Source organism: Trachemys scripta, chromosome 3, assembly GCF_013100865.1.
Source record: "Trachemys scripta elegans isolate TJP31775 chromosome 3, CAS_Tse_1.0, whole genome shotgun sequence".
NCBI lineage: Eukaryota > Metazoa > Chordata > Testudines > Emydidae > Trachemys > Trachemys scripta.
In genome coordinates this window covers 15,165,570-15,191,123 of record NC_048300.1, presented here as the reverse complement: position 1 = coordinate 15,191,123, position 25,554 = coordinate 15,165,570, and the positions used below count along the sequence as shown (strand labels likewise).

The window sequence follows — 25,554 nt, the reverse complement described above, 5'->3', positions numbered from 1 at the left end:
TGATATAGAGTTTGAAAAGACAAGTATCATTTAAGTGTTTGGATGCAGATCTTGGGAATCGTGCAGAATTGCACAGTAAGAGTTCTTTGGTGATACTTGATCCATTTGCACTTGGATTTGTTTCACTTAGTACATATCAAATTAAGAATATTTTCTCTTGTCCATCCCTAATTTGAAAACTATTCTCCATTCTCGCTGTGTTTCTATGATAGACCTATTTCAAAAGTGTAATTTTACTCACAAAACTGTATTATCTTGCATTATCTCCTATTTAAAAATTGTTTAAAAAACATGAAGTCTAAAGGACAAACTGATGCAACTTCCAATAGGAAAAAACAGAACACCACACCTAAAACTGTAGGAAGAGGACAAACTCAGAATCAGTTGAGAGCTAGGATAATATTTCAGATGATGTTATTTGTCGCTTTAGTAAAATTAAATATTTGAGCAAAGATATTACTCACTGGAGATTGCCCTGGTGGTACATCCTTCCTTCTTCTATCTACCACTAGGGACAATCAAGGTTATACACCACAATCTCTCCACCTACCAGCAAGGAAGCTGACAAATAATCTGTCCATAAGCCTTGCATATAAGGCTCCTCCAAAAAGAGATATATGCAGAGTGAGAAGTTAAAGAGAAACAAGAGAAAGGTACAAGAATATAAATGGCACTTCCCCTTGGGGGAGGATGTAGATGGGAGAAGAAAGGGCAGCAACAGGAATTCCTAATGCATTCCTAATCTTGTCATACATGCGCCTCCCATCCTATCAATATGGAAAGTGAAGGACATACAGTGGATGTAATGAGCAGTAACATATGGAAAGTTTTCCTCATTGTGCTACTTGAACACTGAGGAAGAGATCCTTAGATGCAGACAGTTCTAGCTGACAGTGTTTTATGGACATTTGTGGAGTGAGCCACACTGTCATCTTACCTTTCTTGAAAGTAGCGGCTTCAATCTCATAGCCCAGGAAGTCATGAACCCTCTAGCATCCTTCTAGCAGAGTTCGATACTGGTGTTTGGTTGGCTTGTAAAGAGGTAAGAGGAAGTCCATTGCTCATCTGGTAATAGTGGTTTTGTAGCAGATTTGCTGTTGTTGCAGCTTTCAGAACAAACAAGCATTAAATCTTTCTCAACTTCTGAACAAGAGACATAGGACTTCACCCACATTTAACCTTAACGGATCTAAGACATCCGTCCTGAGGAGACTGGTCAGGTAGGAAGAAGAAATTTGTTGAACTTCTGTGAAAGCCAGAAAAGCCAGTATTGCAAGACTACTTAGCTAAAGTGCATGTGGACAAGCCCACAGAAAAGAAATGGAAAGATACTGGGCTACAGCAAGGATAGAGCTCAGTTCTTCCCATCTGTTTGACCAAGGAAGGAATGCTATGAAAGCAAGTTTAACAAAAAAAGAGAAAGAGGAGGAGGAAACTAATATTGAAGGAAGTGAAAGGGAATTTTCTGATCCTGTTCGGAAGGGGGGAGGGGACAAGATTCTGGAGTGCTGGGGAAGCAGGTCCTTATGGGACTGTGACTTTTGGTGGTTCTAAAAGAGCTTGGACACCCTTTTTGGGTAGGCGAGCAAGTTTGGATTTTACATCCACTTCAGTATACCAGTTCTTCACTCAAATGTGGTCCCACCCTACTGTGGCTACTCCATTATGCCATTATACTTGAATCAAAGAGGGAGTCGCAAAGAAAGGAAGAGGCCTGAGTGGAATCAAAGATCATGTGTTATGAAGCAACTGGCCATCCTAGTTAGGGTTTCTTCTCTAAGCAGCAAAAAACCCGTTTGTTCAGATGGCCTGACAGACCATATGCAATTGTTCTAGTCTGGATCTAACAAGACAATTTGCAAAAAAAGATACCTTTTCTAGGTCCATCTTCAGCACCCTGAAGAGAAAGGCCAAGTGCGTGGCAATGCAGAGGGAGACACCATCTCTTAGACTCTACAGAGTGATAGGTCAGCTTTCTGGCTGCAGAACTTAGCAGGACAGCCAGAAAGTCTGTAAAGCATGGACTTGGATGAAAACTTTTGCATCCATCCTAGGGACAAGGAGCATCCTCTCATTTGGAGTCATGAGGTGCCACTGGACAGTAATGAAAGCATTTCTGTGCACATGCTGCTCTATGTCCAAAATAGAAATACATTAAAGTCAGTAAGTTAAAACTAAAAAAATCCTCATGACATCTTGAAAATATAGGACTGTCTCCTCATTTAGCTGTCAAAAGAAAAAAGTGTTGCCCCGCATTTTGCTTGGTGCAAGTACGGTATAGCAATAGTAAACTCCCATTAGCTTTTGCATTCATGATAGGTTTTTGTAACATTGTCAATGGTTCTTTGCAGCTAATATTGAAACTCTTACATTTCTCTCTAGGAAAGCACTTTTAAACTGACTCTTTCCATAATTATTTCTCTTACACAAGATGCATTTAAAACATTATTATTTTCTGCTTCCTGGATGGGAATGAAGCAAAACTGCAATCTTTACTCACTTCAGTCATTTCAGAACAGCATTACAGCTTCAGGCAGTACTGCAAGCTCTATTGCAGGGAAACAGGTCCCCACTGTATGGGACTATACAAGGAAAGATGATACGGAAAATCAAAGCTGATGTCCTCATGAACCAACTCAAATCAATCTAACATTTCCAGAGTTACAGTGGCATCTCTTAGCATTTACCCTTTGAAGGAAATAAAACCTAGCCTTGGATATAATGCCAGCTGAAAAATCCAAAGCTATTGACAAGACAATTATGCCCTTAAATTCAACAATCTGTTTGGGCCTCAAATCCCTGTTTCTGTTATTACTTTTTGAGAAGCTACACAAACTTTAGGTAAATGTGTAAAAAGACAAGATGTCTGGCCACAGAGAGCTTACTGTTCAATTCCCTGTTTTACACTTTCATAGACTGAGGGATGGTTCAGCAGGATTGTGTCCTCTAAGTACATCTACGTGTGAGTGGGAAATTTCTTCTCTGTGGAAATTTTCCCTTGCCCAGTCTGAGGTTCTCTCTTATCTACAAATCAAACTCCACTAACTAGACACACGGAATTTGAACTATACTTTATATTCTTAAAGAAGCTATTTGAGGCCTGATCCTGCAAACCCTTGCTCATGAGTAATCTTTCCTCATGCTAGCCATCTGCTCCAATGAGCCTATTGACAATGCATAATGACTGCTCACTTTAAAAACAGGTTGTAGGATCCATATTTTTTATTTTATTTAGCAACTTTTCATTACAAAAGGGTTATGATTATTTTCTAGTGTAGATCTGGTACTGGCCACTGTCGGAGACAGGATACTGGGCTAGACTGACCATTGGTCTGACCCCTTATGGCAGTACTTATATTTCACGCACTTTTGTACTCAGTTAATGTACTATATTTTTAGTAGCTTGGCCTCCTTTGTTACTTCCTTTTATCACTAAGTGAAGTCCAATTCTAATTATTGCTAAAGTGTATTATCCCTTTTCAAAACTAAGCTCCTCAATACCTCCACCTGGAAAAAGGACATATTCAGTTGACCGTCGCAAGATAATCATAATCTTGAAGTAAAATCTATCCTGGTGTGCTATTGTCTCTCTCTTCTCTTAAGAAAAGAAAGAAACTACTAGTCAATCTTGGATTCTGAGATTCAAAAATCTTTGTTTTCTAATACTGGACAATGAACCTGTGTGAATCCAACAGCATGAACTTTCATCGGAACTGTCTGGTTATAGCAAAATCTGGTTCTCTTTGCTTCAGTGTTTTTATTTTTGTGTTTCTCCCAGAAGAGAGCTGACCCAGATAACAGATTTTTGTTTTGTTTGTTTTTTAACCTTCTGGCATGTAGTAAGTTACTTTTTAATGTTCCTTATCACCGGATCTTCATATGACCCATAAAATACATTGTAAAACTAAAATTAGTGTAGGTTTACAGATGTTAAGTGCTCATTACTTTGTTTGTCATGCTTAACAAACATAATTGCCAAAAAAAACCTCCAAATTTATTTTGATTATTAAAACCAAAGTATGCTCCTGGTCTGGAAGATCTAGCAATTACAAAACATTAATCATGTTTTGTACAGATGGCAAACAATTTAGAACCAGAACCATACCCATGCTGGATCAGAACCAAGGTAGCTACAGCTATATTTTTAAACAGGATTGTTTCTAGCACAGTTTTCTTGATCAGTGTGGTAATTTTTTAGAATAATATTAGCCAAATTACGCTACAGACTGCTTTCTCATACTCCACAAGCAGTCTACAATAGTACTGTATATAAACATAATTCTAACACTTTTCTTGAATCTAAAGATCCCTTTCCACACTGGTAACAGGAACCCATACTAGACCCTGTTAGTAACAACCATGTTTAAATGTGGCTATGTAGCCTGATTCTTTAGGGGTTATTGATTATATTTCCAATTAATTCTAATTCAAAGAGCTGGGGAACTGAAGGGTTCTAGTATGAGAACCAGGCACAACAGAATCAAGGTTATTAAGTTCACTATCTGGTCAGGAACCCTGGTGAGCACAATGGAGACACTCACACTAAGGGCAGAGCAAATCTTTAACCACTTTTATAACACAATTAGTAAAGACTTAAAATGCCAAAAACACAGAGTTAAGGTGATATTTTGTACCATTCCTCTCACACATGCTCATATATTCAAAGGTCCAGCCCCATTCCTGGCATGCCAAATGAGTCCAATGATCCAGATCGACTGAGAATGACCACCCATCCACTCAAAACTCCCACTTACATGGTGATCTGGCCTATTATAGGGCCTAGGGCCTGTCATGAATATTCATTTGAAAGCCCTGCCTCTCTTGTTCATATCTAACTTCCTCACCCTAATAATGTTGGGGTACTCTTTATCCCATAGGTTAGTATGTTAACAAATTTAACTTATTACCATATGCATCAATTAGTTGCCAAGGCAAGTTCAACATTCCTGTGGTTACCTGGTAGCATTTTAAACACCGACCCCCTTAAGTTTGAAGTTCCCCAAAACTCAGGGTAATTGTTGTGCCATTTATCTATGCTAACGGTCATAGGCCTCAAAGCCTCATGCTAACTTACTTATGCCATATGATAACTGCTTAAGCCAATATCTGAAAGGATACAGGCCTGTAGTTACCTTGTGTTCTAGCAAAATAAAATGCTAAATCTGGCTCTATAGGCTACAGCTACAAATACGTATTTGAAAATCACATGAAAATCAGGGAGATATTTCCATCTCACTGTGCAGCACATTATAGGACAAATCCTTATGCCTGTTCTTAAGACCATTTTCCTAAAGTTATTGCAGCACAATGGAATGAGCTGCAGATAAGCAGAGAGCTGTAAGCAAATCATTACAAATGAGTTTATTCTAAATTAAATACAAGAACTTTGTGGTTGGAATTAAATATTTCTGAGGTTTAATCATCCCAGAATCAAAGCAATGAAATGTTTATAAGAATTATTTGACAAGTCCACATTGGTTCTGTGACAGTATCTAAGCACACCGTGGTATCTGACTGGAATGCTGTAGTGTTTGACCACACTCCAGAAACCACAGGTGTTGCAAGTAAGACAAGCTCTGTTTTGGATACCAGTTTCCTTAGGAGAAAAAAAGGGCAATTAATTCCTGGTGCTGTTCCTTCTAGGAGACGAGTCCTATCTACTCTAAAAACAGCAGGATACAATTTTTGCTCTTTTCTTTTGTGCCCACAAATCTTAATTATGATGGTTGCTTTTGGCGCTTGTGTATAAAACATGCAATCACACTGTAATTTAGCCTACAATAATGTCTAATAAGCCAGTCTTTTGTGTGTGCGTGTACACACACACATACAAAACCGCCTAGGTTACTCGTAGCCCAGAAAAAAATCTATTCCTGAGGAGATGATGTAAAAGAGATGTCAGAAGAGAATTAAAACCTCTGAAACGAGAACATTAACATGCTGTATTGTAGGGGTAGAATATATTGCCTTAGTAAGCTTATAACCACAACCATTAAGTCCCAGACATAATATCCAGGACTAAACCCATAATGAATGTTCTTTTATCACAAAATCACGGGTTTTGCCCTTGCCTTGCAAGCCGATTGGCTACACTACAAGGATATGCTTCAGGCTCCCCGCCTTGAAGCAGCAGGGGTGCTGGAACACTTTTTATAGTGGGGGCGCGGAGAGCCATTGAATCAAACTGTAAAGCCTCTATACGATCAAAACTACTTCAAGCCAAGGGGTGCGACAGCATCCCCAGAACCCCTAGTTTCAAGCATCTATGTGAACAGGTCCTGCCAAGAAAAAGTGAGGGGCTTGGGACAGGGAGGAAGAATTGTGGCACATTTTTATGCAAACACTGATTTTAATAACAATTAGCAACACAACTGATCTATATTTTACTAAAGATATAAGGTGACAAAAAAACACTGTTCAAGTTGTAGCCCTAACATATGGGATTACTTCACACATAAAACAGGTAAGTTGTTACTGACATACGACTGTCATAATCCTCTAATTAGCCTTGCTGTATATCAAGGTAACATTTTTATCAATGTGGGTGAAATTATAATGTTCCATTGACTTCTATAGAGATCATCAGGTTTCCTGTGAAACTTCTGGATTTCTAATCTCAGAAGTATCTAAAACCAAGTAACATCTTTGATATCTATGTCTATACTGGAAATTTGCCTCAATTCCAGTAATTGAGGGCCAGCCACTGGAGTAGCTGCTTACAATCAGTTGAGCTTATTCTGATTGTCTATTCTTGGAGTGAGCACCAGTACAGCTAAATCAGTGACTGACCACTCAGGGCTGGCCTGACCATGAGGCGAACTGAGGCGGCAGCCTCAGGTGCCAGACTGTGTGTGTGGGGGGGGCGCCATTAGGACCCAGAGTGTAGAAAATTGTGTCTGTTGCTGGTGCATTTGAATTCTCTCTGCTCTAGATGCACAGAGATGGTTGAGCGCTATGCTGGAGGAAGGCAGAATTGAGACCTTTCAAAGTTTTGGCCCAAGCGACGGGGTCTGGGGGTGTCATTTGAGCTCCCCACCTCAGGTGCCAAAATGTTGTGGGCCGGCCCTGTGGCCACTGAATGGCAGATCATCCGGGGCAAATTCCCAAAGAAGATAAGGCCTGTGTGTGAATGGGGTGTACAAACTCAGTGAAGGAGAGTTACAAGAGTATCTGAGAAATTATAATTAGCTATTTTCTAACCAGAAAAGTGAAAATGCCACAGGTGGAAAGGAAAACAATACAGTCCTAAGACCTGGAAAACCCAGAGGGGCTTGTTATAGTCAGATTTTTATGCAAATAATGAGACCCTGTTTACAAAACTCAAGATATATCTTACACCTCAGGTAAATATCAAACACAACTTGTTTAACAAAGCCTTCGCTTCTTTTTTTGTGAGATGACTTAGCTGTCAACAATACAATATGGTACTTTCACTGTGTGGTTGAAGGCAACTCTCCTGAAAAATGTTAAGTCTCTGCCATGCTTTTAATCAGAGTAACTTCGCCAGAGTTATAAAAGCCATTCCTTTTTTGTTTAGATTTTTATACCATACCCATAAATTGTAATATCCAAGTACACATCAGCCACAAAAACAGATGCAAAAAAGCTGATAAAAAATCTCCTGTTTATAATGTTCATATGACTAAAATGCTCATCTTGGACTCACAAAAGCCTCTTTTTTCTCCACTGTTGACCTTTCCCTTCTCAAATTCTCAATTTATGTATCTTTGCTCAGCACTAAACCCTAGATGAGTCTAAAAGGCAAGTTCTGAATACAGTGATGGGTAAGTGACACAAAGGCTGTAAATTAAGTGTACATTCAAAGTCTCAAGCAAAAGAAATATTTAAAAGGATTTGATACCGTGAGGAAACAGTTGAGGGGAGTTTCTTGAGGGTCATTTAAAGAAAAGCCATAAATAAAGAGGCTAATCCAACTCCTGTTTCAGTCAATGGCAAAACGCCTAAATGTCAGTTGGAGCTTTAGCATGCCTTAAAGTTTTGAATGCTACAGTGTTAGCATAGATTAATAGCATTTGCCACTGGAAAAGCAAACTGATTTCAGCACAAAACACAGATGTCTTCCAACATATTAAACCATTCTTTTTAAAATAAATGTATCTGGGTTTTCATATATTCCTATATCTTGTTCTTCAGTCTCAAGAATTTATGTTAAAGCGAGTCCAACTAAAACCACAGCCTGATAGAAATATTAGGGGGGAGGCAAGAAGATTTTTGTATAAAGTATGAACAGCATCCTACGAATGAAGCACAGAAAATGAAACCTTGGCACCTTAGTCAAATGATAGTTAAAGAAATGCTCTACAGATACCTCAAGCCCATGCACGCTTGGTTTCCTTGGTAAACTTATTAAATTTCTAAACAACATTTAGTTAAGTTTAAAGTTGAGGTTGCTAAGTGATTCTCTGTTTAAAAGAACAGCTGTAAAAAATGTGATAGTTACAAAACAAACATGCAAATACATGGCAGAGAAGGTGGCAATGAAGCACACACTAGAAATTTGTACAGTTAAATGCATAGCATTAATACAATACACTTTACTTCTCTGCATAGTGATCACAGTCTATTTACTTATACACATGTAAATATCTTTACTGTAATCTGCCGCTCACCCAACCTCAACCCTATTTATCCATTAGGTATGCTGGTCATAGTCCTGCACTCTGAGAACTCTGGGGCAGGAACTGTCTTTGTTTTACTCATCCACACAGCATCTGGCAAAAAAAGGACATCTAGGCACTAACACAATATAAACAATAATAAATGCATCTAACCAAATTATGCCCTTCAGGAATATGAATTTACAAGTGAAGAGATTACATATAGAACATTAAAAAGTCAGGTAAAATAGACTATTAAAATGAATATTAATTCACCCAAAAACAGATAGTAGATAATATTTTCACCCCTCAGCTCATAGAGAGCCGAGAAGCGATCTATACGTGAACTTGTTTCACCTACAGGTTCACAAGAAGATTTCTCCATTTTTTTTTTTTTTTTAAAAAAGCATTTCTATTTAACTTTAACATATTTACAACTTTTTTGGTGAAAAAGTTTTTCCTAATATTCAACCTAAACCTCCACCATTGCAACTTGAGACCATTACTCCTTGTTCTGTCATCTGGTACCACTGAGAACAGTCTAGATCCATCCTCTTTGGAACCCCCTTTCAGGTAGTTGAAAGCAGCTATCAAATCCCCCCTCATTCTTCTCTTCTGAAGACTAAACAGTCCCAGTTCCCTCAGCCTCTCCTCATTAGTCATGTACTCCAGACCCCTAATCATTTTTGTTGCCCTCTGCTGGACTCTTTCCAATTTTTCCATATCCTTCTTTTTAGCATGGGGGCCAAACTGGACACAGTACTCCAGATGAGGCCTCACCAATGTTGAATGATCAACGGGAATGATCACATCCCTCGATCTGCTGGCAATGCCCCTACTTATACAGTTTCTAGCTCCCAGTCATCATCTCTCTTGGGCAGAGACCCATGCCTCCCTCCCAGGGAAACTTTTTAAGGCTGCATTTCCCTGGCTACACTGATATATCCCTAGCAAGCTAGATTGCTGAGAAGGCTAGTGTCTGTGCTTTGCTTTCTCTCCAGAGACTATGACCAGTGCATTGCCTGAAGTTATATGTTACCACAGAGCTCTTTTTAAGAAAGCACATTTATTCTTAAAGTGAAAGCATTACAGAGAAAACATTAAAACCAATAAAAGAGTCTGCACGCATGCTAAAAAGTTTAGCAGAAGTCACCTCCAGCTCCAAACATAGGTGCTAGAACTGGGGGTGCTGCCGCATCCCCTGGCTTGAAGTGATTTCCATCATATACAGGGTTTACAGATTGGTTCAATGGCTCTCAGCACCCCCACGATACAAATTGTTCCAGCACCCCTGCCTCCAACCTCAGGCTCTGGCAGGTGTGTAAGTCATTCAAAACACACAACTGAGTTTTCCCTGAGGTTACAAGTTCATAATTGTCACAGGTCCAGGTCCAGAACCAGAACTTCGGCTGGTCAGTACAGCCATTCTTTATGCAGCTCAGGCCTTTGATCTCTGGTCTCTGGAACAGGTAATCAGTTGATAATCACCCACTCCTCAAGGCATAGCTTCAAAAGGCTGCGTTTTTGCATAACCAGAGGTGGGGAATTTGCATTAACCACTCATTAGGTCAGTGGACCCCAAACTTTTCAGGGACACACCCTGCCTTACCCCTGTCTGCGCCCTTCCACAGCCGGGAATGGGGCTGGGCTCCTGGAGCGGGGGAAGGGGGCAGGAACGCAGACCTGGGTAAGGAGGCCTCGGTTGGGGCTCCAACTGAGGGTGGGGTCAGGGCCGGGAACGGAGCCACAGACATGGGCTGAGGCTGGGTGCGGGGCCGGGAGCAGAGCCACAGCCAGGCCACGGTGGCAGTTGGGCCCGCGGCCAGATGTGGAACTGCGGGATAGGGTCAGGAGCCAGGGCCGTGGCTGGAGGTGGGGCCAGAGTTGAGCCGGGGGTGGAGCGGGATTGGGTGGCACTCCCTGCCTACTCTGGGTTTTGGCCCAGGCCTGCTGCACCCCCCCAGGGGGGTTCGCCCCACAATTTGGGGACCTGTGCCTTAGGTGTTCCCTAGGAAATCCACTTAACATTTCATGTCCCAAAAGTCTATTTTTGTCTGGTACATTTTCAGTATATTTTTTGGAACACCCATATCTCACATCTGTCACATCTCCCCCCTGGAAAGATTACATACAGTCCTGGCCCACAGTAATACATAAGCTATTCATTTAATGCAGTGGACTCCAAAGATAATGAAACTTAATTAAGAATTCCTAAGGATGTGACAGAAAGTTGCCATATCTGTCATACACTCAAAGAGACGAGGAGTGGTTAGAGGTGCAGTTAGCCTTGGTAACTGTGACATAACCTTAATTCAGCTCCTTTGTATAATAATGGATGCACACAGTCTTTAATTACATGATTATATGCTGTTTGTTCCACAGAATTACTGCCTCAGTCACTGCACAGGATGGAGAGGATTCACTGAATTGGGTAGCTGTTATTTTGTTTTAATTATTTGTGTGGCTTAGCACCCTTCATACTCTGCTCCAAATTCAGAACTGTTCATTTCCTCATGGGCTTTTTTTTATAATACTTATCACTGTAATGTCTGAGTGCTTCACAAATGAGAAAGTTTATCTTCAACAGGAACCCTATGAGGTGAGGTGGAATTATAATCTCCATTTTAAAGATGAGGAAATGAGGCACAATACTACTTTTCGTGTTCAGAGCACTTCCCCGGACTCAATTGCGGTCACAAGTGTTCAGTTGTTCTGCAAACCAGGATGCAAATGTTTCAAATTGGGCACTCAGAAAATGAAGAACATATAATTGAGAACTCTGTGGCAAAGGGAGAGAGGAGAGAATCTAGTCTTCCAGGGCAGCATTCAACTGCCTTAACCATGAGATCATCCATTCTCTTTCTACAGCTCCCTGTCTCATTCACTACATACCTTTCAACTTTTGTACCAAATAAAGCAGGGGTCCTACAGACAACAGTCCTACTCATTACACAACCCTAATTAATTCTCTAAGCACAGTCCATCCTATGCCCTAAATGAGGCAGGGGTCCCATGGAAATGTAGTTTGTGACAATTGTGACGGGTTTGGTTACAGAGACCCCCTTGGTCCTGTCACCTGACTTGCTGAAACTACCTTTGAGCCCATTTTCCCTGTCAGCTTGGGACTCCAGAACCCTGCCTTGTTGAGCCAGGCACAAAAGTCTGCTGCAACACAGACCCAGTGTTTGAACCACGTCCCCAAAGCTGCAGGCTTTAACTGAAAACCACTCAGCAGGTACTCCTGTCTCCAGCACCCAGACACCCAGCTCCCAATGGGATTCAAACCTGAAATATATCAGTTTTATTCTGTATAAAGCTTATACAGGGTAAACTCATAAATTGGCCGCCCTCTCTAACACTGATAGAGAGAGATGCACAGCTGTTTGCTCCCTCAGGTATTACTCACTTACTCTGGGTTCAATTATAAACCAAAGTGATTTTATTAAGAATAAAAAGTAGGATTTAAGTGGTTTCAAGAAATAAAAGACACAACAAAGTAAGTTACCAAGCAAAATAAAACAAAATACACAAGTCTAAGCCTAATGCATTTAAGAAACTGAATATATGTAAATCTCACCCTCAAAGATGTTCCAATAAGCTTCTTTCACAGACTAGACTCATTCCTAGTCTGGGCCCAATTCTTTCCCCTGATACAGTTCTTGTTAGTTCCAGCTCAGGTGGTAACTAGGGGATTTCTCATGACTGGTAGCCCCCTTTGTTCTGTTCCACCCCCTTTTATATCTTTGGCCCAAGGCGGGAATCCTTTGTCTCTCTGGATTCCCACCCCTCCTCCTAAATGGAAAAGCACCAGGTTTAAGATGAATTCCAGCATCAGGTGACATGGTCACATATCACTGTAAGACCTCATTCTTCATTACCCATAGGCTGGCCCTCACATCCACAAGAAGGCTTTCCGATTAAATAAACCATCTACAGCCAATTGTCCTAGTCAGTGAGTGCCATCAAGATTCTAAACCTCCATATGGCCCACACTTTGCATAATTACAACAGGACCTCAGAATTAACTTCATATTTCTAGTTTGAAACAAGAATGATACATACATACAAATAGGATGCACACACTCAGTAGATGATAAGCTTTATAATGATACCTTACAAGAGACCTTTTGCATAAAGGATATTCCAGTTACATTATATTCACATTCCAAGCATATTTTCATAAAGCATATGGAGTGCAATGTCACAACAATAATAATATAATACATATGTACAAGGGGGCTGAATTAGGGTTGCACAGGGAACTTTAATTCTGGGCGTTTCCTAATTTTTGAGTGCTTGACTTTGGAACTTTAATGTTCTTTTCAAATAGGTTTTATTTAATGTAATATATATGCAATTGTCTAGATTCTGAAAAATTCAGTTGAATATTTGCTAATCCTGGTGTTTTCTTAAAACTAATCTTTGCTAAAAGTACTAAAATGTTTTCTTTTTGGTACAATAATCTTACTATTGGAAAACCTTGTTGCATCAAGATGTTTAAAAAGGTCAGTTGTGTTAACTGATATTCATTTGAGTTCTCTGGTGTGATGGGAAATATATTTGATTTGGCACACAGAGAAGGTATTCATGGAACAGAGCTATTTCTATTGTCTGGTTCGTAGTGAACTTTTTAAAAAAGTCTGCCTTGTTTTTAACTGAATTTTCTTTAAAAATTAACAATGTGGGTTCGGAAAGAAGCTTCAGATTGCGGCAAGGTATTTATTTGACTTGAACCTCCTATGTGTACAGATGAACATTTACCTATAGTTAAATAAATGTATTTAAGAATTATATGCAAATAAATGAGGAACACTGTTGACATTTATAAGACTCAGAAAAAAACATAGCTGGGACAACTGCAGCCAAAGAAAATTCAATACGAGGGTGTTTTGAATGGAAATATTAACCCCTCCCTGTGCATAGGGTGGGAAATAGTTTAGAAGCCCTCCTTTCTTTCCCTGTTACCATCTTCCTAGTCCACCCACTGCCTCTTAGTTTAATAAGTGTTGTAGTATGCCAAGAAACTTGTGCTCCTACGTAAAAATAAATACATATGTAAAATATCCAGCCTCATCTTTTCCTTGCAGCTTCCATTTTCCCTGTGTGACAAACATGGAACTAATATATAAAAATATCACCGTTTTATAAGCATTGTATGTGACCTGGTCAGTGATGTAAAGTTACTGTATAAATAGGGTTCAAATTCAGTAGTGTTTGTACAGGAAGATGACCAATGGTTTCCTAAGTAACAATAACCAAGACTCATTTGAAAGACAATGGCAATCTTCAGGGCTCTAAGCCGAAATGACCTTTTTGTGCCAGTCTAGAAATCAAAAGAGCTAAAAGCAGTTAAGAGTCTTGATCCCTGCGAAGGGTGATGAGTTGTCAGGGGCTGCCCAGGGTGTTGTCAGTGAGCTCTGAGAGAGAGAGAAGCTGATGCAGAGAGAGAGGCTTTGCAGAGGAATCTCTGAGGAGTTAGGCTTGTCTACACTACTACTTTTGTCCCTCAGGGATTTGAAAAAACACACCCTTGACCAACTTAAGTTTCATCGGCAAAAGTGCTGGTGTAGACAGCGCTATATCTGCAGAAGAGTCTCCTGCCGACATAGCTAACCCTGCTTGTTGGGGGTGGTTTAATTATGCCGGCAAAGAATCATAGCGTCATAGAATATCAGGGTTGGAAGGGACCTCAGGAGGTCATCTAGTCCAACCCCCTGCTCAAAGCAGGACCAATCCCCAACTAAATTATCCCAGCCAGGGCTTTGTCAAGCCTGACCTTAAAAACCTCTAAGGAAGGAGATTCCACCACCGCCCTAAGTAACCCATTCCAGTGCTTCACCACCCTCCTAGTGAAATAGTGTTTCCTAATATCCAACCTAGACCTCCTCCACTGCAACTTGAGACCATTGCTCCTTGTTCTGTCATCTGCCACCACTGAGAACAGCCGAGCTCCATCCTCTAGATTACTATGTACCAATTCCACAACCATCACAGGTTGTATTTGGAATTTTCAAACTCTAAATGGCTTTTCTTAATGTTCTTTTACTGTGTTTTTTGTACATAACGTATTTGCAGAGGTTTTTTTATATCCACTCATCCATTTATATGATCTATATTTTATCCCTATCACACATGTGGATTTTCATTCAGAAACAGGTCTGTAATGCAGCAGACTGCAGTACCTTGTCTTTCAGGGTGTACTGACATCAACTCAACACTCCCATAACTATTTCCAGTGAAGCTGTAATCACCAGTCTGTCCTCCTATTCTGCATAAATCTCCTATAAAATGTAGTTTGGGGAAGAAAATCTCTGCGATCTCCCACCTTCCTGAGCAGGAAACAGCAACACAATCTGTTCAAGTGAGGAAGATGGCCACTGACTGCTATGTAAGTTACGATTTGAATAGTGTATGATACTAGAAAGGGCTTAGGTCATTTTGGCTGTAAATTTCTTCACAATCATTAATATTTTATCAGAACACAGAAGTTGCCGAAGTGGATCAAATCAATGGGCCATCCAGTCTCCAATAGTGGCCAGTACCCGATGCTTCAGAGGAAGAAGGTGCGTGAAACGTCCTTATCTAACAGTGATGTAATGACCTGCCTATTGTGGAAAGGCAAAGTACAAGGGCACATCAAGTATTTTTATGTAAATTCAACAGTTTTTCAAGCATTCTCCATTTCTTCCCAACATATAAATGAGATATTTGTAAGCAGAAGCAGATTCCAATCTAATTCAATTTGATCAAACTCTAGCTTTTTTGTAAACAGTCCTACTTCACAGCCGTCTTTCTAAGCACCCTGATATTGGGATATTTAAGTGCTCCATTTCCATAAAAGCAGCAAAAGCAGGCAATTTAAAATGAACCACAGCTTATTTAAAATGACTGCTTTGAACAGAAGTGTAATTTTCTAAAAGGGTTTTTTGCTTCTGACCATGATACACTGCACTGATGATCTGTCATGTCTCATACATTACTTAAGACCAAATATATTATGCTACTGTAACTTCCTACATAATGTTACACTGTGGCTCTATTCAAGCTTGGATTCTTTTAAGATGCTTCTTTCCAGGCTGCATTCTTGAAAATGACATCATGCTGCTAATTCTTCCAAATCCTTTGTCATATTTACAGCTTAAGTGGAATGCAAATTTTACAGTACCTTAAAGCGAGGTTCTGCTTTTGAAAGTGATTCTATAAAAATGGCATCCTTGGATTTAACATTTATTGCCTTTCAGTGATCAAACATGATCAGTTTACATGTCAAAACAACTTTTCTGACTACCAGGAATCTTGCAAATTCAAATGAGGCTCAAAAGCCTAGTCTACATTTGGGGATTTGTCCCAATTCCAGCAATCGGTGGCCAGCAACTGATGTGGCTACACCAATGAAAACCCGAAGTGCAGACAAGGAAAGTTGTGATTTGCACCAGTGGCCTTTAACCTTGCTTAACCATGGGCAAGCTGTATTCTTTCCTTATCACACCTCACCAACGTAACAGAGGGTTGACAGTCCAAAATATGCTTTCAGACGTGCCTATGCAACCTTGTTGCCTTTAACAGATTTGCATGGGTGCAGCTGATTAGATAACTCTGATACACTAGAAGCTACTCTTAGGGCTTGTCTATGCAGGTGTTAAATTGGATCAATTGAGTTAATATGGTTTCAAAAGACTTGCATGCACACAACACAACCCATCAATGTACACTACACATTTATTGCGAACTCTGGAGTCCTCTTGCAAAGTGGACTGGGTTTGCTTTGAACTGTATTAATTCGGTCTTTTGTTTATGTGCATGCGATTGCTGTGCACCATTATTTGCTTGCTTCGGACGGCTATACTACAGTGATTTGCAGGTTGACAGTCACTGACATGTCCATTTACTTGTGTGCCCTCCCTGCCCTGGTGTCAAGTTTCCAGGACTGCCCTTCCCCCTTTTAAAACTGCAGAGCCAGATTTTGCCCCCCTTGCTTCTGGTTCCCAGTATATCATCATTCTGGTGATATAACCTTGATAGCACTCCAGAAGCCCCACAACATGCCTTGCACAGCTGCTTGGAGTCGTGCTGAGACCACCATCTGGGAGAAGGGTTGATTCAGGAAGTGCTTGTGACCAGCCACAGGAACAAGGACCTTTTTGTGGGCGTAGCAAAGCAGATATCCACTAGGAGTCGTGACTGGGACACCAACCAGTGTCAGATAAAGAGCAAGCAGCTCAAGACAAAGTACACTGAAATGAGGGATAACATTAGGCAATCCAGCAGGGGATATGTGACCAGTCAATTTTTTGGTGAACTGGACAAGATTCTACACTACGGTATGACCCATCCCAGGCACTGCCCAGGACCTGCTACCCACACTCTCCCCCACCACTAAGGACAACCAGCCGAACCCATCATGAGATGAGCACGAGAATGCCTGAGAGCTAGGATTTTCTGGGGACTCAGGAACCTGATGACGGCCGGCTGGAAAGCCAAGCCCAGTCCTGCCCTGCATCGCCTAAGCCCAAGTCTCAGCCAGAAATCTAGGCCAGGACCGAAGAGTCAGATCCTCTGGAGGAAACTTTAATATGTAAGTACCTATCATTACAATTTATTACTTATTCATTATAATTGGTGATGTAATTCGAAGCAACCTCTCTCCAGTTTGCTGTTTGAAAATGGCACCAAGCATAGAACTGAAGTATTTTAAAAGCTGATTTAATATTAAAAACAAGATATTTTTTCCCCAAAAGAAGAGGACTTGGCACCTTGGCATCCTGTTCAGAAAAGTTCTCTTTCAAACCTTCAATCCCCTATGCGCAACTGCTTCTAAAAAAACAAAAATGTGTGTTCATCCCCACGCAGAGGACAGAGGACCTTAATCTTCAACTAGACTGTACTTGTATATTTTAACATAAAAAGAAGAAGAAAAAATAGGGGGATGGATGTACTATAGGCTTTTTTGAAGGAGTTAACAGAAGTAACGATATTAATAATCAATTTGCAGTACCCAGTTACATTTTGAGTAGAAAAGGACAGGCTAGCGGTTAAAACCCTGTCTAAAAGTCAGGACTCCTGGATTCTATTCGATTCCCTGCTCTCTCAGACTACTAGAATGACCTTGAGCAAAGCTGTTAACTAATCTATTCTTCAGTTTTCCTCACCTGTAACTTGGGAAAATAATAGTTCCCTCCCTCAGAAAGAGCAGTGATACTTAATTTATTAACGTTTCTCAATGAGTTTCACTGAGATCCGTGGCTAGAAGACACTATCTACGTGAAAATTATATTAAACTCTTGTATGAGCTAGGACAGTAAGGGAAACAGGCAGGGCTGGCTAGTTCAAATCAGAAAATACTGTTATAAAATTGTTTTCTTAATTCACGATGTTTTTGTGCCCATATAGAATCACACAGTATTCCTAAACTTCCTCAGAATCAAGAGTCCAACATTAAGCTCTTCCTGTGCGAGTCTGCCTCCGTTTCTGCTAGGTAGCAGCATTCTTTGAAGAAATATCAAGCATCCAAGATAGAATTTTAAAAAATCATTAGGATAAATCTGGGGCCTAATAAATTGACTGAGTCATTTTTATAAAAGATATCACTAATGGGGGGGGGGGAGAATACATTTAGTTGAAATGCTCTGCAACTGAACTAGACAATTTTTATTTTAAAAACAAGCTTAAATAGCGAAGACCAAGTGAGATAATATTATGGAGGAGTAGAAAATTTAAAATATTCCATTCAATGTTTATCCAAATGTACTTTAGAGCTGAAAACATATACTTTAGTGGCCAACCTGAGCCGAAGAAGGAGCCAGAATTTACCAATGTACATTGCCAAAGAGCCACAGTAATATGTCAGCAGGTCCCCACCCCCCCCAAGTGCCTCCTGCCCACCAGCAGCCCCACCAATCAGCGCCACCCCCTCCCTCCCGATCAGATGTTTTGTGGCATGCAGGAGGCTCTGGGGGGGGAGGGGAAGGAGCGATGGCATAGCAGGCTTAGGGGAGGGGGCGAGAAGGGGTGGAGTGGGGGCCAGGCCTGTGGCAGAGCCAGGGGTTGAGCAGTGAGCACCTCCCAGCACACTGGAAAGTTGGCGCCTGTAGCTCCAGCCCCAGAGTCAGTGCCTATACAAGGAGCCGCATATTAACTTCTGAAGAGCCACAGGCTGGCCACCCCTGCTTTAGTAGGTCTGACTCTGAGACCAACAACGTACTTTTAATATTGCAGTGATGCACTGAAATACTTAAATGGTGCAATGTCAGAACCTGTCCAAGGCAAATCAGATGTCACAGGAGGAATGGGAGAAGCGCCCATGAGGTCATCCTCCCACAAATAGCGAATTGTTGAGGAACTTGCTCCTTCCTCAGGTTTTCTTTACATTTTAAAGAGTAGAAGCAGTCTTACAAACAAGATTGTATCCCATACAAGATCACATGCCCTTCCATCTAGTTCTCTCTCCACTGGAAAAAACCCCTCAGCTTTTTATACTGTACATCTGAATTGGAGCCAATGAGATGCACCTCATCTGGCTGTGACACTATAATACCTCTGCAAAAGCCCTACTCTAAATATCATATTTAAAGCCAGACAGGTTCCATGGCCTTGAAGTTACTCCAGGACACAATATTTTACAAAGTGTACAGAAGGTGTAATCACCCTGTCAAAATTAGACATGCCCTAAACAGAGATGGCAATGAGCATCCCTCGAAATTTAAAAAGATGCAGATAATCAGATTTACAACCAAAGAACAGAGGTGTTAGCATCTTTAATCAACTGCTTCTTAGGCTATGTCTACACTAGAACTTTGCTCGGCAAAACTTTTGTCGGTCAGGGGTGTGAAAAAACAACATAAATTTCACCGACAAAAGCACCGGCGTGGACAGCACTATGTCAGTGGGAGACATCTTCCCGATAACATAGCTACTACCGCTCATTGGGGGTGGTTTAATTATGCAGGCAGGAGAGTGCTCTCCCGTCGGCATAGAGCGACTACACGGGAGACCTTGCAGTGGTACAGCTGTGTCAATGTAAGGTCTTCAGTGTAGACATAGCCTTATTCAACCGCCCTACTTGGTCACAGTACAGCAACACGTCTTCCTCCAACAGCTAGTGGAAATGCAGGTAGAAAGAGGCGAGAGTTTGCTCAGCTGACTTCTATGATTGAAATCCCTGGTGATGGGACGTCAAGTGTTCAGTTTATAGTGCTTTCAGTATTTAGCTTACCACAAATTGCTTTGAAAAGCCATTCACTTGGAGTCTTATCCAAAGCCCATTAAAATCAATGGGAGTCTACATTAACTTCAGTGGCCCTTGGTTCCTTCTGTATCATGCAGAAGAGGTAAATGTTAAGACACAGCTAACTTTAAAGGCCTTCCTTTTTGCTACTTTGTATCACATTCCGTTTTCCCTTTCAGCGGCAGTTACATTTCTTGACCTAGTTATTGGTCCACATTTTCAGCAAGAGGAGGCAAAGGCCAGCCTGCAAAGGTATAATTGTAAAGTTACTGCATTTGTACATACAAATGAGACAACTGCACCTGCAGATGCACGATACTAAAAATAAGCATAAAAATTTCCTGTGCAAATTCCAGCAGCCACCTGCTGAAAACTTGACCTATAAAACAGAAGAGAAGTAGACATTTAAAGATACTAACTTCATTGTTACAGTATCTATATGAAAATGATATTTTCTACAATATGAATTTACTCCCCCTAAAAGGAGCCTAGCTTCTCCCAAAATATTTTCTATCATTTCTAGATTTTATAAATAAAAAGTACACCTTCCTTAATATTTACACAGGAGGAGACTCACACCCACTTACAGGCCCAGTTGCTTTTGTATTGGACTCCAGCATGGTGTCATTTAGGAATCTAGTGTACCAGGGCCCAGCTGGGCCTCCAAACTCTTCTTGGCAGTGGTGTAGCATATTACCAGGGTGGGGGAAGGTTAGTCAGCTGGTAAAATGCTGTTTTGATATATTTGGCCAGGCTATCCTTGTAATACCAGGATGCCTGAACAGCCATGTGAAAGGCATTCACATTTGCAAGAATGCTTCTTTGTTGAGTTGTCTAAGAGACAGTTTCTTGTAAATTTAGATACCTTGACTGCTCCCAAGAATGGAGAATGCTGACAGAACATGACAGAGCACCAACTAATGAAATCACAAAGAAAAAACAACATACGGGGGCAGGTTCTGGGGGGCAGTCAGGAATGAGGGGGGGGTTGGATAGGGCGGCAGGGGGCAGTCGGGACAGATGTCCCGGAGGGGGCAGTCAGGGGACAGACAGCGGTGGTGGGGGGTGCATGGGGCAGGTGTCCCAGAGAGGGCTGTCAGGGAACCGGGGGGGGGGGAAAGAGGGTTGGATGGGGCAGGAGTCCTGGGGGACCCCCTCCCCTAACTGGCCCTCCATACAATTTCCAAAACCCAATGCGGCCCTCAGGCCAAAAAGTTTGCCCGCCCCTGCTCTATTGGCATGTGACAGTGGGGTCTGTCCCCTACAGGGTAGTAGGACTGAAGGGTCATTTCATCTATCTCACAGTGTGGCCCCCCTTTAAGGTTTGGTATCCAAGGGTCAAGGAAAATGACAAAGGCAGATATCATAGAATCATAGACTATCAGGGTCGGAAGGGACCTCAGGAGGTAATCTAGTCCAACCCCCTGCTCAAAGCAGGACCAATCCCCAGACAGATTTTTGCCCCACATCTCTAAATGGCCCCCTCAAGGATTGAACTCACAACCCTGGGTTTAGCAGGCCAATATTCAAACCACTGAGCTGTCCCTCCCCCCATGGACAGAGAGAGAGAGACGGGGCGGTTCTATGTTTTTTGCCACCCCAAGCATGGCAGTCAGGCGGCCTTCGGCGGCATGCCTGCAGGCGGTCCACTGGTCACGCGGATTCGGCAGCGTTTCTGCGGGTGATCTGCTGGTCCCACGCCTTCAGCATACCCACTGCCGAATTGCTGCTGAAGCCACGGGACCGGCGGATCTCCCGCAGGCATGCCGCCGAAGGCTGCCTGACTGCCGCCCTCACGGCGACCAGCAGGCCGCCCCCCACAGCTTGCCGCCCCAGACACGCGCTTGCTGCGCTGGTGCCTGGAGCCGCCCCTGGAGAGAGAGAGAGGAAGCGGACCCAGGGGAATAGGCTGTGTTTGAGGAAAACCGGTGTTTCTATTACTTTAAAGGCCTGGAACTATGAACCTTGTATAGAGAGTGGGGCTAGGCTATCCTCCCGCCCATCCAATCAGCTCTAGAAAAGATGGATGTATTATGCTGCCTCTTCCCTCAGATCAGAGAGACACCAAACAGAAGGCAGCCTGCTGAACCCTTTGAGCCTGGGGACTAATTGGAGACAGACACCAGCTGAAGGGGAGAAGCTGGCTGAAAGCCACAGCTGGCCTGAGGTAACAAGCACAGCCGACAAGGGGACCTGTGCCACGTAGGGAACAGCGTGAGAGAAAACCTCAGTCCCTAGAACGAGAACCCCTGAACCTGAGCGGAGAACGTGTGTGTCATCACCAGAATCTCCACTCCCAGGACGAGAGTGGGATGATCCCTGGGTCTGAGGGGAGACTACAAACCATAGAGACCAAGACAGAAAGAAAGAACAAAACACACAAACACAAGAAGGAGGGCTGAGAAGACCCCTAGTCCTAAAAGGGAGCTGAGTGCTTTGGGGGAAGTTAAACCCCAGGAGAAGAAGAAAATCATTTAAAGACTCCAGAGGCAGAGCGTATTATTTCTGAACCCCAGTAGAGGCAGCGAAGGGAAGTGTGCCTGCTTGGCCAACAGGATAGGCACTCATGTTCTATGACAAGGTAATGGGGCAGTTCAATCTCTATGGTTCATGAGGTTCTTGGCTTCTCTGCTGAGTCTGCAAACTAATGCAAAGCATGTGATGAGTTTATGATGTGGGAACTGGAACAGAGACTCACTAAACATCCTGTACAGGAGCCACCAGTCATCAATCAGATGGGAATAATTGTTAATATCTATCAAATTTGACTGAATTCAGAGAGGTGACCTATAGGCAAAAGGCTCTGAAGCTCATTAGCATCTCATAAGGCATCCAATCCCCCATATGTGCTAGGGGCACATCTTCAAGAGTGAAGGCTGTTTTCTGGAAAGGTAAGTTTATTAAAACAAGTTCTGAGCTTTTTTGACTTTGCATGCATAGACAGGATTTACCACTCAGTGAACACGGGCAAAATCTCCCAAACATTGCTCTCAGTCTCAGATACATTCAGTCTGGCACACCATGTTCTTAAAAGGACAGCTCCTCTTAACCAAAGCACAGACCTCTTATTTCACCTATCTGAGTAATGGGGGATGAAAGTGGTGGAGGGAAGAAGCATGCAATTATCCTCTGACAAACAACCCATCCTGAGAGACATTTTTTTTGTAAACTTGCATCAGAACGTTGGGTATCAGGGTTCCTGAGTTCTGTTCCTGGCTCTGGGAACGAACTATGATGTAGAGCTTAGAGACAGCACAGATACATGTAACAGTGCCAGTTTGGGTCATCTGCAGGGCCTCTTGACCTAAAAGCATGAGCCCTGACAAAATGAAAATTAGAATTAAACTTACATTTTTGTTAACTGATGACTCAATCCTGTACTTTTAGAACCACAACATACTTCATAAAAAAATTAAAGTTCTGCTCTCAGTGATATACTACATATTTCTTTTTTGTTGAGCTTTCAGGAAAGGATACGAATCAGCAAAGTGAAGAACCACCACCAGTACAATGTGTTGTGTTTAGCAAAATTCAGTTTAATAAATCAGTTTTGTTCTAGTTCTCTCTGAGCTATGTGACCCGTTGCCCTTTTATGTTTTTACATTCACTTTTCACTGTACTCGGTTATGTAACTGTTCCCTCTAACTTGGAAACTTCCAAGGTGAACAAAAGCTCAGTGATTATGTTCTTGGTCACTAAGGTGATTTTTCACTAACTTCTACTCAATGTTTTTTACGGTTTTAATCGCAATGTCTATTTGGCTTGCTGTGGTTAGGCTGATCGATTTGAATGCACTTTCCAATATTTGATTGAAGCAATAGTCCAGTAATGTAAGTTTAGACTAGTTTAAGGATGTAGGGAGAATAGGTACAGTATTTTTTTTCACTGCATACCATGTTCTCTTTATTCTGCAGTTATGGAATCTGGAACTGTTTTACCATGGCAAGCATCTCTTTGAACTCTACAAAACCAGATCTGTCTTTTCAGAACATACAGTCTATTAAAAATAGGAAATTTGTTCTCTAAAATTACCTTCAGAAATAGATAGGTTGCAACCTGAACTGTAGTGTTTATCCATCTTTGGAAGCAGCAATGGCAGATTTAATTTTTTCCTACCCATAGCACGACTTACTCATGACATATCCTCAGGCTGTTCTTCAGCAGTGAAAGCTATCGCTGGAACTAAACACAAACCACAGAATCCAAATTTCTTACAGAGGCCTAGATTTACTATGTAAGGAACACCAACTAGGAGTTCACTAGCATTCACAATCTGTAATCTTAGTCATATGATGAGATTCAGAGAAGCTAAATCCTGGAACCTTGATTACATTATGAAAGTATAGCCTAATATTTTTATATTTGTGTGTGTATGAGCAAGTGTGCAAATGCCTGCATATAGTACATATGTATCTTACATTCATCATTTGATTAAAATATAAAGTTAATCCATATTAGGATCTCACAATTTGTGTAGAATTTAACACAACATCAAACATATCAAGATGAGTCTCTCTCTACTCACTTTTCTTGCTTTTGCTATAACAAAAGGTTACTGTGGTTTACCTTGGAACATGATTCATTTTCAATGGACAACAGAGCAAGCCCACGAAGTTTCAGCAGACTAGGGTGACCAGATGTCCCAATTTCATAGTCTTTTTCTTATTTAGGCTCCTATTACCTTCCACCCCCTGTCCTGATTTTTCACACTTGCTGTCTGGTCACCCTACTGCAGACATTCAAGGTGTCTCAGGCTTCAGGGTATAATCTCATCACCTCCAAAATCAAGAATGCATTTCCCCTCCCCATGTACTGTACAACATTACACAATTGTCTAGTTGCATTAAGGTTTTCCCCTCTCCCCATTTTCCTCTGAATTATCAGGTATTATTATTATTTTTTTTTTTAAGACAGAGGTAAGCCTGGTCTACACCACAAAGTTAAGTCGATGCAAGGCAGCTTAGTGACCTAGTTGTAAGCGCCCCGTTACGCCGACACAGTAACACAACCTCCCTGAGAGACACAGAGGTAGGGTTAGGTCAACCCAGTTGCACAGTGAGCCAGGACCTGTTTTTGACTCCAATGCAGTCCAGCCAGTCAAGCACAGGCAAGTGTGATGCAGGGGAAGGAACCTTGCGTAAGCGTGTAGATAAATTTTCAATGACAACGATGGCACCCCCAAGTAGCAGGACACATCTTTTGACTTTTCATTATATTTATTTGTGCTAGAAGAGGTAGTTATAGGACCAAGAGAGGTAGAGTTGCTATCTGCTTTTCATTCCCCCTCTAAAATTAGGCGGGGTTTGGGGGAACCATGCAGAGCAGTTTTACATACACAGGGATGTCCCTTGAATCCTCCTGAGAGATCTCAATTAAACTTTCTTGGAAGTACTCTGCAATCCTTCTCCGAAGGTTTCTAGGCAGGGCCACCTTATTTCTTCCTCCATGGTAGGACACTTTCCCACGCCGCTCAGCGATAACTTCAGCAGGCACCATTGCAGTAAGCAGGCTAGCAGCACATGGGCCCAGGCAGCTTCAGTACGCCAGCAGCAGCTGTGCTCTCTCTGCCTTTGTTACCCTCAGAAGTGAGATATCAGCGAAAATCACCACCTGTGGAAAATGGTGCCAGTATTCAATGCCACTACCCTATACCACCACCCTATACTAGAATCACACAACCAAGCAATTCCTCCTCATTTTCCCAACCCCCGG

At 41.8% G+C, this 25,554-nt stretch overlaps 1 protein-coding gene across 1 annotated transcript in view; it reads right to left on the bottom strand.

The window, feature by feature from the left end:
* Window positions 1-25,554, bottom strand: part of COMMD1 (copper metabolism domain containing 1) — a 119,006-nt gene that overhangs the window by 44,363 nt on the left and 49,089 nt on the right. The window lies entirely within an intron of this gene.